The sequence below is a fragment of the Plectropomus leopardus genome, chromosome 18 (assembly GCF_008729295.1).
Source record: "Plectropomus leopardus isolate mb chromosome 18, YSFRI_Pleo_2.0, whole genome shotgun sequence".
Classification (NCBI taxonomy): Eukaryota; Metazoa; Chordata; class Actinopteri; order Perciformes; family Serranidae; genus Plectropomus; species Plectropomus leopardus.
The window spans coordinates 20657216-20673619 of NC_056480.1; the positions used below are offsets into that span (position 1 = coordinate 20657216).

The 16404-nt window shown below is 41.1% G+C and overlaps 1 protein-coding gene across 1 annotated transcript in view; it reads right to left on the reverse strand.

Moving 5' to 3' along the window:
• Window positions 1-16173, reverse strand: part of pag1 (phosphoprotein membrane anchor with glycosphingolipid microdomains 1) — a 69174-nt gene extending 53001 nt beyond the window's left edge. The window contains exon 1 of the mRNA XM_042506263.1: window positions 15941-16173. The gene's annotated coding sequence lies outside the window, so the exon portion shown is untranslated. The remainder of the gene's footprint in view (window positions 1-15940) is intronic.
• Between the last annotated feature and the right edge of the window lie 231 nt (window positions 16174-16404).

Below are 16404 nucleotides of genomic sequence, written 5' to 3' on the forward strand. Positions count from 1 at the left end.
TTTAAAACACTGCTTTGCCCCTTAGTGACTCGCCCTCCCAAGTCTGACAATATTTCTAACAGCTCACCCAAAGCGCCCAGCAGGTAGTGGGGTGACATGATAACTACCACTCGATTTATTAATCATTTATTAATGTAATCTCAACATTTATAACAGCCTTATAACCAAAAAAATAGGGATATACTCTTGCTAAAAAGTCATTTTGTTTTAATGATTCATTACTTTTCCTATAAAGAATTAGTAAATGATTTTTTTAATCATCGATAATGCCATTTCTTACAAAATATGAGCCCTTTGTAAGTAGTGTGAAAAAGATTAATCTAAGCAATCATTCAAGGCCAGAATTAGGGTTTAATACTCTAACTGTACAAATAAACTCACACAACCCTTTAAATAATTATTTCATTTAACAGAACTGCATATAGTCCCATTTTCCTGATGGGCAGCATGGAAAGAAAACTGTTAGCACAGTACAAAATACTGAACCCTTTACTTTTCATGAGGGAATCTAAGAAAAACATCATGGACCAACTGTCCAGGAACTGAAAGGCCCTAAACTTACCTCAACAATCAACTCTTTGTTCTCCCACTTGGCTCAAACATCTTTTCCCCCCAATTCTATTTACTCACTCATTCAAAACTCTCTCTGTCTAAATTCTCTGTCTGTGTTACTCTCTCTTTGTATCTCTCTCTCTCTCTCTTTTTCCTTCCTTCCTTTACGTTTTCGACATTGCCATTGTCTGCTCCTGGATGGTGAAGCATATTTACCAGCAGCCAGCGGAGGCAAACAACCAGCCTATTCAAAGAGCTCACCAGTGAAAGAGATGCAGACAGGAAGGAGGAGGATGAAGCGGGGGGACAACAGAAGGAGACGGAGAGTAAATTCCCTGGATGACTTGGAGATATCAGTAAGCAATCCCCTCATTTCAGAGAAAACAACCCTAATGGCTATAATTGCATCCTTCTCAAGTTTTCTTACAATTTGTTGCATTTAAACTCACACAAACACACGCTCCCTCTGATCATCCCACACACACACACACACACACACACACACACACACACATACATCACGTTCTATGGTGACATAATGTCCATTAACAAATACTGTCCTCTGTAATAAACAGTCATTTGCAATCAGGATAAAGGCTACTCTCCAGAGAAAAATGGATAAAACTAGATGCTCATTTCCTCTGTACCAGCGAGATAATAGCCTCAAACAATCACACACTCTGAGCCCAGACACAAATCTAAACCAATCACTTCCTTAATTGCAAATGTTAAAGTGCGTTGGCAGTTTTGATGGTTATTTATTGAGGGAAACTTAAACCAAAATGACAGATCCTTGTGTGATCATTAGCCTCAGGTGTCCATGTACAGGAAGGACGTGTCACCATTGATACACCCACAGATATTTTACATAAGTGACCAACTGCAAGTCTCATGCCCTGCAGCTCCCATATTCTGGTCTTATGATCAGATTTAAGGTTAAAGACTATCAGAGCAATGACACAGCAGCACAAAGTCTGAATTCACTACAGTTCAAAAAGCTTATTTCATTTTTTCCCAAATTCAAGCCACAGTTCCTATTTCTGACAGTCCTGGTAAAGATGTCTTTTGAATAAACTGCATGATTTTTTTGTAATGTTAGTTTATGAGCTAGCTAATTGACAGCAAGTAGCTAGTTAGCTCAGTTAGATTATTTTTCCCTCTTAAAACTGTTTATTTAACGAAATGATGTACACACTTGATAATAAAAGTCCAGGGGGTAATAAACAGGTTTTTAGGTTAGATGCCTTTAATAAGCTGGGGAGACTTTCTCTTTTTTTCTATAAGCACTCTATAGCACATCCAACATTTAAACTGCTTCATTTTGTCTGTAGATGCTTCAATTTTGCAATTTCACTTTCTTCCACAACCAGGCTATTACTTAAGAAACACTTAGTCAATTAAAGGCCAAGTTTAATCTGGAACAATTTAAATACACTATTCATCATTTTAGCCATTTATCTAACAAAAAAAACAATTATAGCTATTCCAACTTATCAAATGTGGTGATTTGCTGTTTTTCTCTGTTTTAAATCATTATAACAGTTGGTTAACTGGTCACAACAGAAGACACTTTGGCCTCTAGAAAATTGTCTTGGGCATTTTTCACCGTTTTATAGACTGTGCAATTAACTGTTGTTAACTGAAGAAAAATACAGGTGAATTAGGCTAATGAAAAAAAAACATTAGCTGCAGCCTTACTCTGAGTGCTAAAGACCTGATATAAATACTTAATCTCATGCAATCATGTATTTATCACATTTTGGCCCCTCGGCTTTTACTTAGCATCTCCCCTTCAGCTCCACACTCACTTCTCTTAACTCTAACTGACCAAAAGGGGACAAAACCTGCACTTAAAACCCAATGTTTGACCCTGATTAGCTTTGTCTTTCACCTCGCTCCACACATTTCTTGCTTTCTTTTCACACCTGTCTGTTCTGCACTTTCTCTCTCCACCATTACAACACTGACGAGTGCAAAAGCCTTGAGGGAAAACAGCTTAAAAAGGCTGGCCGTGTACTTACTGCCATGTAGTATTGCATTTTATCAGAGTGAACACATAGCAGAGCGTGGACCCACACCTTGTTTGTCTAACAGCTTATATTAATACGCCGGTGCCCGTAAAGATAACGGGGGCATTTCCTATTATGAGCGTGCTTGGGAAAAGGAAAGAGGGAGGTACGCTTTAATTGTAAGCAGGTCAGAGTGTCTTTTTGTGTTTGTGTGTGTGTGTGTGTGTGTGTGTGTGTGTGTGTGTGTGTGTGCGTGTGCATGTGTGTTGCCTCTGCTCAAGATCAATGCCAGTGGCAAGGATGCTGCAAAACAGAAAGAAAGTAAGTGTAGAGTAGAGATAGATGATAAATATAGAAAGAGGAATAGAAAGGAGACAAACATTGGGGAAATGTGAGACATAGTGACAGACAGGTGGGGAGGCGGACGACTCAAATGTAAGGCAAGATGAAGAGGAGTGACAGGTGTAGAAAGAAGAAAATGAGGTGGGTGGAGGGTGAAAAATAAGGAGAGAATATGGAATAAATGGAAAAGTGAAAAGTGTGTGTGTGTGTGTGTGTGTGGGGGGGGGGGGGGGGGGGGTGTGTGTGTGTGTGTGTGGTGGTGGTGGTGGTGGTGGGGGGGGGGGGGGGGGGGGGGGGGGGGGGGGTGACAGGCACATATTGAGGGAGAGAAGGTGTAATGGTGTCAGCCACCCTGAGGTCCTCGGTGATGGATGGGAGCCAATCCATGGCCGTCACATCCTTCATCTGCACACTGACAGAGCAAACAACCACCTTGTAGAGCACAAAACCTCCCCTCACTATCACCTAATATGTGCTTCGCCGCTATGTCCAATGTATTTGGAACAGCATGTACACACAAACAAACACACACACACACACACACACACACACACACACACACACACACACACACACACACACACACACTTCACTGCATGCATGTTTGCCGAATGCTAAATACACTCACACAGAGACGTCAGAAAGCCAACCAACAATCATGTCTTTGTCTTTATGGCGTCCCCGCTGACCCTCATTCAGCTCCAGTTATAAACTGTCCATGAAAAGATATTTTATTTCCCTCCGAACACATGATGTCAAACACCTGACCACATAAACACATGATGACCTCATTAACATTAACAGAACACTTAATCACTGTATTGTATATTTCTCACATTACATAAACAACTAGAACAACCGCCTCGCTGTTGTATGCCTCTACAAACCAGTCAAGTTACACTTACAATTTACATCCATGTCTGTGAAAACATGGAATGTTTCACGCACACCTTCATCCCGGCAAAACAAATGATCTATACAATTGGCACAGTTTCAACGTTGGCACTGAAAACTGATGTCACCAATTCAGTATCTGATCAAATGTCTCCCCTACTGTTTCTGAATTATGTTGTTGAATAATGACCATAAAAGTGTTTTTGCAGAATATTATGAAGTCACTGTGAAGCTGACCTTTGACCTCTTGGATATGAAATGTCATCACTTTGTCTTTTCATCCTATTAAACACTTGCATGAAATTAATTATTATTTGAAATTAATTAAGTTATAGCCAAAAATATGTTTTGTGAGGTCACAGTGACCTTTGACTACCAAATTCAAATCAGTTCATTTTTGAGTCCAAGTGGACGTTTGTGCTTAATTTGAAAAAAACTTCCCTTAAGGTGTTCCTGAGATATTGGGTTCAAAAGAATGAGAAAGACAATGTCATTGTGACCTCGACCTATATGACCCCCAAAATCTAATCAGTTCATCATTAAGTCAAAGAAGATGTTTGTCCTAAATTTGAAGAAATTCCCCCACGGTTTTCACATTCATGAGAATGGGATGGATGGACAACGAGAAACCATGATGCCTCCATGGCAACAACACCAGCACAGAGGCACAAAAACATGCAAGAGGAAATGGTTTCTTCCTCAGTATTTTCACTAAACTGTTTTTGCTGGTTAAGGGACCTGCAGAGAAAAACACAGATAGTGATGAAGGCAAGGACAAAGGCTTGCTTGTATATGCAGGAAGTCACACAGGTGAGTCCAACAGAAAGGTAAACAGAACAGATCTTACACTAAGAAACATATTTTCCCGCACGCGCGCGTGCATGCGTGCGTGCGTGCGTGCGTGCGTGTGTGTGTGTGTGTGTGTGTGTCCTCCCTGCAGTGCTTTGGCCAGCAGAGTGTGTGATGAGGATCCTCCCCTTGGGTGACATTATAGCATCCCACCCCTGCAGTGTGTGTGACTATGTGTGTGTGTGTAGGTCTGCTGCTTCAGCAGAACTATACACCAAGGAGAAGGGACAGTCTATACACACCGTGCTCACTCGGCCATGTCTACTGTCCATCACCTCACCTCACCCCTACACGCACTCTGCATGCTGGTGATCATTTGGCCACTTCACAGCTCGTTTGTATATGACCCATCCAGGGCACATGTCAGGCCGTTAAGATGTTATGAGTTGCATTTGTGGCATTTATTGAAAATAAAACCACAATTCCCGTAAAACCTCTGTCAAAGAGCAAACATATACTTGTCCCTTCCCAGTACTTGGTATCACTCCTTTTGACTTGAAGAGCAAGAGGCACAAAAACAGCAGATTTCTGCCCATGATGACAGTGAAAAGGCAGTCTGGTATGGACCTGAAATCAGTTTAAATAAAGATGTGTGGGCAACAAAAAAATGTTTTTTTTCTTCAAAACACCCCTGATTGCTTTCTTCCTGAGAGTTAAACATTAATATAAATACCATTCTGAATGGCAAATATAAACCTATAGCCTGAAGCTGGTTAACCTATCTTAGCATGAAGTGTATAGATTGGAAACCAGGAGAAACAGCTAGCCTGGCTCTTAGCACGCTTAAGAGATGCTGGCAGAATTTTCTTTACCTTTGGATAGAGCCAGGATAGCTGTTTCCCCCCCTGTGTCCAGTTATTAAGCTGAGCTAAACCTGATCTGTCTCCTGGATTTAGCATCATATTTAAAGAAGTAGGCCATTTAAATGTCGGAAAGTTGTCTTCATAAAACAGAGCCTTCTGTAGAGTAAAAAGATGTAAATACTTTTGAAATTGTTGAAAAGTTGAAAAGTTGAGAAATTTTTTAGAAAAGGGCTGTGGCATTTGCTTTCGCTCAAGAGGTAAAACTACCAGAATGCACTGCACCACATCGAACTAATAACTGCTCGCGCTGGTCCGTTACTTTGCCGTAAACTATCTTGAATTACAATTGAACATAAAAATAAAAAAATTGTTTCTGAAAACATTCTAGGTGAGAAATAGGCGACACAGATCAGCACTGCCTAGTTTTACAGTTTATCCTTTTTTTTAAGCTTCTAGTTTTACAGTTTGTCATTTTTTTCAGCCTTTATTTTCACATTAGATGAGACAGTGTAGCCCCCACTTTCTGTTCCCAATTCTCATAATACAGCTTAACAATGCTCTAAGCTATGTTTCTGAAAATATTTAATAGGAAAAATAGGGATTACAGTAACAAAATCTTGGTTTATATTTGATCAGTGCTGAGTTTTACAGTTTGATCTGACTTGCTAAGTTTAAGAGAGATAGAGGGGCGGTTCTGTCTCTTGATTTGCTTTTATACTCTTTGTGTCCGTGGTGGCGGGCAAACGAAAATGCAGAAGTACAATCTGCAGTCTGAGCAACAGCTCTACAGCAAGCCAAAATTGTTTGAATGACATGAAACACAAAAAATACCCTACTATTACCCTACTAATTCAAACCTGGAAGTCCATTCTTGAACTAAGAGTTAGTAGTTTGACAAAACAATCCCAACTCAAGAGTTACTCCCTAGCTTCCTATGTCAAGATCTATCTTCATGATGACTGAACAAACTCTGAATAGAGCTTTAATTCTTTCTTGCATTGGAAGGCAGTGACAGCGTACCAGAATGCAAGTCATTACAAATTCCTCGACCCTGTCCCCCCTCTCTCTCTCGATGTAGATTTGAACATCAGGAGGTGAATACATAACAACTCGTGTTACCCACAATTCCAAGGAAAAGGGACTCTGATTTCCCATTAGAGCTTCCCTGAGGCAATCTCAGTTAATCGCATCCGCAGTGTTTACTTGCCTCGAACACACCACACTCTACCTCAACCCCTCTCTCTCTCTCTCTGTCTCTCTCTCTCTCTCTCTCTTCTGTCTCTCTCTCTCTCTGTCTCTCTCTCTCTCTCTGTCTCTCTCTGTCTCTCTCTCTCTCTCTCTCTGTCTCTCTCTCTCTGTCTCTCTCTCTCTCTCTGTCTCTCTCTGTCTCTCTCTCTCTCTGTCTTCTCTCTCTCTCTGTCTCTCTCTTTATCTCTCTCTCTGTCTCTCTCTCTGTCTCTCTCTCTCTGTCTCTCGCTCAGTCGCACAGCAGCACAGAGGTGAGCTCTGTCTCTGCTCTGCAACACGGAGAGTCTGCACACAACACAAATTGCAGAATAGTTCAACACAAGCTGAAAACACCCTGTTATCCGTGAGAAAATTGCTAAGGGCCACCTTGAGTTGATGACAGTGTGTGCTCCGTATGTAGAAAAGAGGTAAACAAACGTGTGCGAGTGGAAACTGATGTGTAGGCAAGTGTGTTTGAATTCCTGGATTTGTGTAGGTGTTTTGGGCATACTATATCCAGGTTTTGTGTCCATATAGGAGGGATCAAATCTGTGACTGCATGTGAATAACCTGTGGGTGCATGTGTGTCGTATGTCTGTTGTAACGTGTACATTTTTGGATGGTAAGTGTGTGTATTTCCAGGCAGGATCAGGCAAGATTTTAAAAACTGTACGCCAGGACAAACAAGTCTGGTGTTAACAATGTGTGAAGTTACCTGCAACGGCACATACACACACACACACACACACACATACACACACACACACACACACACACACAAAAACACGTGAGATTTTGCATTCCTGAGCTTGGCATGCTTACATAATGAGGTCAGCCATTTCTTGTCTCGAAGGTGTTGCCTCTCGAGGCAAAACATGTTTAAATAAACACACACACAGTCACATACAAAATCGTTTTTTTGAACCACATCCCTTTCTTAACACAGAAGTCATAAAATCTCATAAACACTCCCAATAATGTAATAAAAAATGTGCACACGTCAGACTGATAAAGCTATAAATCTTTTTCTCTGTGACTTAAAAGTAGATCAATCGTGGTTTAAAGATTTGATCAACCAATTTATTATTTGTAGCTCAGTGGAACATTAGGTAGTTCCCTTTCTTTAAAGAAGCGTTTCCTGAGCTCGCTGAGGTGTGAAAAAAATGTGTCACAGTATGTATCTTTCTTTTGCTGGTTTCACTGTGGGAATTTGCATTTCTGAGCCAAACGCAGCTCCAAACCTGTTGCAGATCCGTAAACTCTGTCAAGTGCACCCTTTGAAGATTGCGTACTTGTGTCCCCTCAGCAGAGGAGACACTTTGGTCGCCCTAATAGCTACCACAAATGCTGATTTCAAAAAGCACAAGTGCCCTTTACGCTGTGCAGAATAAATGAAAAATCAATCCTGCAAGGGTCGAGGAGACCGAGAGGAGCCCAGTGATAACCTGACTGATGCACTGTAGATCAATATCCCCTTTTTATTATTAGAATTGCTGTCTCATTTTCTATTCTCTTTATCTTTCAAACCCTTCATGTAATAGCCTTTTTTTCCTCAACTTCACTCGCTGACTGAACCCTTTAATCTTTACAAGCAGATGAGACCAGACATTTCCAGCAACTGCCCCTAATTTGGCTGCAGTGAATAAGCGCAAAGTTATTGACCATTTCTACACCAGCAGCTAGTTCTCTTGCATTCTAAAATGACGGGCTTCATGAAGCAAAATTGAAGATTAAAGATCGCGGATTAATGTGCATCCCTCCATTTCAATAAGGCTGAATCTAAAAGTCTAAGTCTAAAATCGTGCTAATGATGTTCAAACTCTTGAATCAGACAGAAATATCCAGTACAAAACCATAACATTGCAGCTGTGTGAAAGCCTTGAAGGGAAAGTTCATCCTAAAACCAATCATCTTTAGTGCTATCTATCAAGCTTGCAGAGTGTTAGAGATATTGGCTATAGAGATGTCTGTCTTGAATGTAACAGAACTAGGTGGCACTCGGCTTGCAGTGTTCAAAGCGCCAAAAACATTAATCTGAGAAACTGAACAGCAATGTCTCTGTTCATGACCTGGTTAGTCAAGATAATTCACAGACCTTAGACGTTTTCGGGTCAAGTACTGCCCCCTAGAGGCAGTACTTAAATAGCTACTAAATAGCTACCTTCAAAAGCTCGTCCTCTGTTTGCATTTGTACTGCAAAGGCTAAAGTGACGTGATGTAGGCCGGCCAGCGGATGGTATAGCAATGGTATATGTAATTTTCCATTTGACAAGTCAAAATTTCATTGTATTTCCTCAGTCACATATATGCTCAGTAAAGGCTGGACTTCACTGTCTGTCCATTTGTCCATAGTTTTCTTTTATTTTTTTCATTATGAGCTGTTGTTTGTGTTGTCAGTTTTTCATGCAGCCAACATGTTTTTAAAAATGACGGTTGCTACATCACTTATGGTTCCTCATGTGCTGGAAAAGTACCCAAAACAGGAGCTAAAAAAGCCCCTCAAAGCGGCACAAAAAGTGGGCTTCTTAGAACTACGAAAAAGTTTCTCCAGTCCTAAAACTCCTCTTGTTGTGAGCATTTAAGGTAGGAACTATTTTCTTTCAACCAAAGTACACCCTCCAACCGTGTCATCACACAGAAGGAAGCATGCTTCTACTTCTGGCTTACCAGCACCACTGAGCATGCAAAGGCTAATGCTATACCGAAGAGGGCGCCAATAATATTTATATCTCGTGCTGTCACGGGCATGAGCCTCTTGTACATGAGTGGATGCACGCTATTTTCTGTGCAGTGATATGGTTGGCAGGTGTAGCTAGAAAATAGTTCCTAGAGTGCCATCTAGTTCCATTATAATAAAGAAATGCAGACATCTGATATCTCCAACACACGGCAACTCACACCAAAACAATCCTGACTAATACAAATAAGAAGAAAACATGTCTTTTTGATTTTGTGGTGAACTGTCCCTTTAAATCAAAAGCACTCTGAATATACAGTATTAGCTGTTAGGAAGAAGTGAGAACGCAGATTTAAACCCTGTTAATGCAGCCCATGAAGTAACATATACAAGGTTTGCATACATTTTCTTGGACAAAATTTGAAACTTTTTCATGACTTTTTAAGGACCCACAAACAAATTTAATGGCTATTCACAACACATAACATTAACAGAACTATATGGTATACATTGTTCCGAATGATAATCATTGTATGAAAACTGTGTGTTAGGTTAGCCACGAAAATCTACAATTAACTTCATACAACACAAAAAAAGACTTTTCCAAACGTTTTTTTCTAATTCCATGGCTTTTCCAAACCTGGAAAATAAGATAGTGAAATTCCATGACTGTTTCAGGTTTTTCATGACTGTGGGAACCCTGCATATATCTACCAATCTAACAATAGTTGTTATGTACAGAAATGCAAATGGGTGTTTCCTTGACAGTTAAAAGCCAACACATTTCAGCCCACAGAAGCATACCTCAACCACAGCGTGCAGTCATGGACTGACGAGCTGCTCTAAAGCATTTCCTTTATCTTAGCAAAACCCTCAAATGCAAACTGTAAACCAACTCCGCCCTGAGGCTAAAAGCAACTTTCAGCTAAGCAATGCAAAAACAAAGTAGAGGCCAACTTCCCCATGAAAGAGTTTACATATTAATGTCATAAGCAAACTACTTGAGTGACCTAGACCACAACAAACACCGTAAAAACATAGAAATTCAATTCAGTAAAAATCCCATCCTGACCTGCACAGCAGGAACTCTGTCTGAAAGGAAAATAATTACACTCAGCTCCTCTGATTTGCTCCGTTCCGGATCAATGAAAGAAATTTAAAAAAAAAAAAAAAAACGCTCTTTCCAACAACAGCACAGAACAGGATTTTCCATTTTCATAATAGATTCCTTCTCCATCTGAAGCAAGTCTGACATTTAACAAACATTCTTTGCTAGTCACAACAACACGCGCTTCCTCCAAACTCAATCCTCGGCCTAATTCCCCGAGGTGTGCGTCTCAGATGGACAGGGGTGTCAAACAGGGCATGCAGGGTAATTGCAAAACCTGGGGTGCAGCGCTAAACACTCCACTGTTTGCCTACCAATGACGGGGATGGGGTCCTCGCTTGTTAAAGCCTAAGTGAGTGTGAAATGTGTGTAGTCTGCCTAACGACATCTTGACAGCCTATGATGAAACTCTACTGTCACAGCAGTCAGACAGGGTGCGATTATACTTCATCCTTTCAGCAGCAGGACCTTCAGGCCCAGTATAGCAGCAGAACTGTGTTCTCTATCAGTCCAGACACTTTATGGCCAGTTTTAATGAGTGCAGAATTACAGGCAGCTGTTCACCCTCGCCCCTCCTGAATACGGAACAGTTCTGGTCATGCAAATTACGTCCTACTAAGTGTTTTTTTACCAGAAGGTGCGATGACTCAAAAGCCTCCATCAAGTAGGTTAAAAAAGCTGATTTGAATAGTTTTATTCTTCTTGAAAGCAGCTGAAAACACTTAAATGAGTAGTTTGATACATTGGGAAATATTTGCTTTCTATCCCAGAGTTAGATGAAAGGATAAACACCACTCCCAAATCTGTCAGTTCAATATGAAGCGGGAGCCAGGAGACAGTTATTAGCTTTGAATACAGACTGGTAACAGCTAACTTGGTTATGTTTGAAGATAAAAAATAACCAGCGCTTTTACAACTCACTAATTATTAACACTTCATATCTTTTCTGTTAAATCTAAGTTGTGGTTCTACCAGGAGTGTTATGTTAGACTCTTTTATGGCCAGGAGCAATGACTTCCTTGAGTCTGCACAGGTTGTTTGGCACCCCTGGGCACAGATATATAAATGACGTCACAACCTCTTCTACAATGGAGCAAGACACATAAACTCTGCTGTGTTTTTTTTTTTATTACTTATGAATTTGTATCTGATATTGCTAATTTTGTGTTGTTTTTTGTGTGTAGGTGGGGTCCTTTTTGGATTTTTTGCTTGTTTTTAGTTAGTTATTTTATGTCTCTAAGCAGTTCATTTGCATCTGTTGATAACATTTTGGGCCCCTCGGCCTGTGCTCAGTATGCCTGTTCAGTGATTCATGCTTAGCAACCTCAAAGTGAAAACAAATATTGCAACATGACGTTTTTATACTTTTGGGTAAGTACAAATAATACAAGCATGACAAAATGTGTTAATTACAGCTTTTTTTTTTCCACTTTACTTTGGACGGTGCCAAGTGAGCTGATTCCCCGTTTCCAGTCTTTATGCTAAGCTAACTGGCTGCTGTCTTCAGTGTCCCATTGAACAGAAAGACACAACGGCCTGTTTAATGGGACTTTCTCACTAATTCCTCCCTCTGTGAGGCCGGTAAATAAGAAGTTTATTTGGTATCAATTCAAGATATTCCAATATAATTTCTTTTCTTCCCCATACTGATTCTAATACTTAAACCATGTACTGGTCCGATACCATTGAGTAGAAAAAAAGTAGCCGCTGTATACTACTAACCCTGAGTAAAATAATTGCTATTATCATGTACGGCATGGCTCAGGTTAAACTCTAAGCTGGTGGGACCTTCCAGAGTCAAATATTGTCTAATTACTGACATTTTGCAAACATTACATTACTTACCAGAAATCAGTTCTTTGATTCTCTAAAACAGCAGTATACAGTGTAACTTTCTGTGTAGGCTACTGTTTCAGAGCAGCAAAGAAGAGCTGATTTCAGGGAAAACTGCCATTTTATCCAGGTATGAAACTACTTTGACGTTTATCAATAAATCTTGTGGTATCAGATTGGTGCACTGACTCGCATACTTGCCGAAACTGAAATGCCTGCAAAGAAATTAAGTCGATGAGGCACTTGGCCTGTTAACAGGTAACATCAATAACAAAACTGGAAACACAGCTGACAAAAAGACACATAATTGAGCAACAAAATTTTAAGATTAGTTGTAATAAAACACAATATAAGCACATCAGCAGTGTTTTCAGATTCAGCCACTTCAGTTTGGATGTATTCAGAGGCTAGACCCTTCTATCCAAGCAGGATAGGAAAATGTTTGGACAGCTTGAGCGCGATCCTTTCAATTAACGCGTGTGTGAACAAAAGGCTACCCATATCACCCCGGAACAAACTCTCCTTGGACTTGAACTGGTGCAGTTTGGTAAACTCAACAGTGAACGCTCTTGGCCCTTTTCCACCTCACTCATCTCCCTTCTTTACGTGCAACAGCTGCACGTACCCAGCCTCATCTCCGTCCAAATACCAGCATTAGCAGCAGGCTATGAATACTCTGAAGTTAAAACTGTCACAAAGCATTTGCCATTCTGCTGTCCTCTTACATTTGCCGCCACGCAGTCAGTCGCTTCTGGAGTGACAGAGATTTAGTCATCCACAGACATGCAGCTCTGTCTCTTTGACATGTTCGTGTTGTAGGCTGCAAAAGGCTGCCAGCTACTTTCTTAAACACAATACAATGACATGAAAACAAGCCGAAGAAGAAACAAAGGAGGGTGAGCATTTTGGGATTTTTTGGAGCATCATTTGGATCATTGCTGGACATGCACAGAGGGGTATTTCAAGAACTCTACACTCATTTTAGGCACGGTTACAGATTTAGGATTCAAAACACGACTGCTGCCAGTTCCGGCTGAGCCGTGTTTACTTATTTACCATGCTCCTATTAGAAGATGTCAGGGAAATACCGATTTCATTAATGTTTAGCGTACAACACGAGGAAGTGCAGAGAAAGCAAAGGGAAGCTAAAACAAAGTGCAAATTATGTTTGCTGAGGCGAATGTCAACTTCTGTGAAAGCCAGTCCGCTGCAGGGTAGATGGCCTGCCAACAGCTCCTATTCAACAACCGAACACATCAACACAGACTGAGGAAGCAGGTTTCTATTGGTGCCATTTGGCTCTACGTGTGTGTGTGTGTGTGTGTGTGTGTGTGTGTATGTGGGAGAGGGTTGGGGGTAAAAGAGAGAACTTGAGGAGAGCTGACAGAGTGTGAAAAAAGGGTGTTTATTTATTTGGCAGGTGAGCAGAGAGAAAAATTGTAATTTACATTTACAGAGAGAGATGGTTGTAGATTTGTGTGTGTGCGTGTGTGTGTGTGTGTGTGTGTGTGTGTGTGTGTGTGTGTGTGTCTCTGCTTCACATCACATGCACATACAGTATGTGTGTTTGCTCAAGTGTGCATGACAGCTTTGAGCTATAAGGATGGAGAGGCCATGTACTTGTCAGTGTCAATGAGGACAATGCATGTCTGAGGTTACCCAGAGGGCTTTGCAACATCCACACACATGACCATCCATACACTAGGCGGTTTGATGTGTGTGTGTGTGGGTCGGTGTGTGACTAAAACCAGTCAATCTGTCACCATGGCTGATTTGCATCCCTAAAACAAGTACAGGCGTATCCCCCAGTCCTGAAGGCAGAGCAGTTTCCCATAGCTGTTCTGCTGAACATTAAAGGAGCATTCTGTAAGATTTCGGGGGATTAAGTAGTGAAGGACTCTAATTTCCAAAGATGCGTAACACTTCATTGATTCATTTGTAATGCATTTCACTTTGTGAACACAAACTTTTGGCCATCTGTGCATTTTCACCAAACTTCTCTCAGTTAGAGTTCCTTCTTTGCTTATTGTAGAGTTATTACTGGGAGCTGAAATTATCAAACGAGGTCTCTTCCTCTCCTGGTGATTTAAACTGGTAAAAACACTGAATAAAGCAGCTCCATGTTTAAAAAAATCTGTGTTTTTCCATTGCTGTTGTTAGGAGGCACTGCTGGCAGGTGCAAAAAAGTGAATGACCCTATCTAGAGCCGGTGTTTGTCCGTTCTGGGCCACTGTAGAAACATGGCGGTGCAACATGGCAATCTCTGTGGACGAGGGCCTGCTCTCTATGTAGAGCGCCTCAGAGATGACGTTTCTCTGTAGGCCAACGCGGAAACTAATGTCGCCCCAGTTGTCAAAAAGTCCATGGGATTTTACCACTGGAATTTGGATCACTGCAAAAAATAAGCTTTGTGGTAAACGTTTATGATACTTACAAGTTTTGTTCAGCCAGATAATCGCCACAAGTGAACACCACTTTCAGGATTTTTTAAGCCTAAATGCATTCCTGAGAATTAAAAAGCAAATGTTAGTCTAAAATAAACTACACTACAATTGTGCCGCCACTGCTACAAGGCTGTAAAGCCGTGTTCAGCACAGTTCTGTGTGATGATGTTATGTCTCATTTAGCCACTTGTTGGCAACCGTCTTTTTTAAGACACATAAAAGCTTCAAAGTCCACAAGTGGGGTATTAATAAACGGATTTTATGTTGTAAAACAAAACGTGAAAGTCTCTTAGGCTTGTATTTACCACAGACCTTTTTTAAGGCTTCTAACCAAACACCCATTAAAAAAAACACTGACCAAGGGAACCTGAGGTGCTAAAATGATAACGAATTTCCAGGTTTTAGGACTAATTACTGGGGTTCTATATAAACAGCTCGTTCAAAGGTAACAAAAACACAATGACACTTATTGTCAGGTCATTACGCAATTAAGAAAACATATTTATTATACCATATTCCATTTACTGCCATTATTTGCCCCTAAATCCTACACGCTGGACCTTTGAAAAAACACAAAGAAGACCACAAAACCATACCTACTGTCACACACAAGGATGCTAACAAGTAGGAGGAGATAAAGGGGCTTTTTATACCATTACTCCTGATATATGTATAAATATTAAGGTTTGTGGTCATGGAAATGAGAAGGTATTACCAGGGTTATACAGCTAGCCCATGTATCATAAACAATACATTCTTTGAAAATGCACCTAATGCAGCAGCCTGGGAGATAAATACTGACTACAAAACAGCAAGCCAATTGTTAAAAAGACCAAATGAAAACTGCAAAGAACAGAAATAAGACAGCTGCTCCCAAAACAGACGAGTAACAGCCGCAGCATCAACAGAATATGAACAGAAACACGAAATGTTTTGGTGGATGGCAACAAGTCCCTGTTCCAGCTTCACTGTCTGTCACCGCTACTCACATTTAGTGTCACAGCGAGCACTGAGGCTGCCGCAGTCACAACTACAGTGTCAGTGAAGTTTCCCAATGCGTCCCTTCACACACACACACACACATTTACTCACTCACACACACATTCTCAGCCCAGCTGCAGTAGTGATATGACAGATAAACAACCACATTTATACAACACAACTTTTACACAAAGGTATGAGGATCTGAACCGGGCGCTTACCACAGAGAGAGGGCTATCCAAAAATCTGCATTCAGCGGCTGGTTGAACACAAAGTGGTTGGATTTGTTTCGTGCGCGTGTATCCTTCGTCTAAAGCTTCCGGTGCAGCATGAAAGACATGAGAGTGATGTTGTCTGAAGAGGACACACACAGACAGAGATGCGACTCCTTCTTCAGCCTGCGCACATTTCTGGACGTGAGAGACACGGAGCTGTTCATAGCAGTCTGCTCCGCTCTGAGCTCCGCGAGGCAGCAGGACGCTGCTGGGAGGAGGAGTGCCAGAGAGCTGCCGCGGCGCGAAGCTTCATGGGAAATGTAGTTCACAAGTACAAAAGTTTGACTCTGGCTCTTAGTGGGTGTGCTGCAAGACCGTTTCTGTATTAAGTGAGCCCCACATGCACACACATATAGGCCTACAAAAAAAACCCATAAACCAGTCATAAAAGAGATGAGACAGGAGATGCC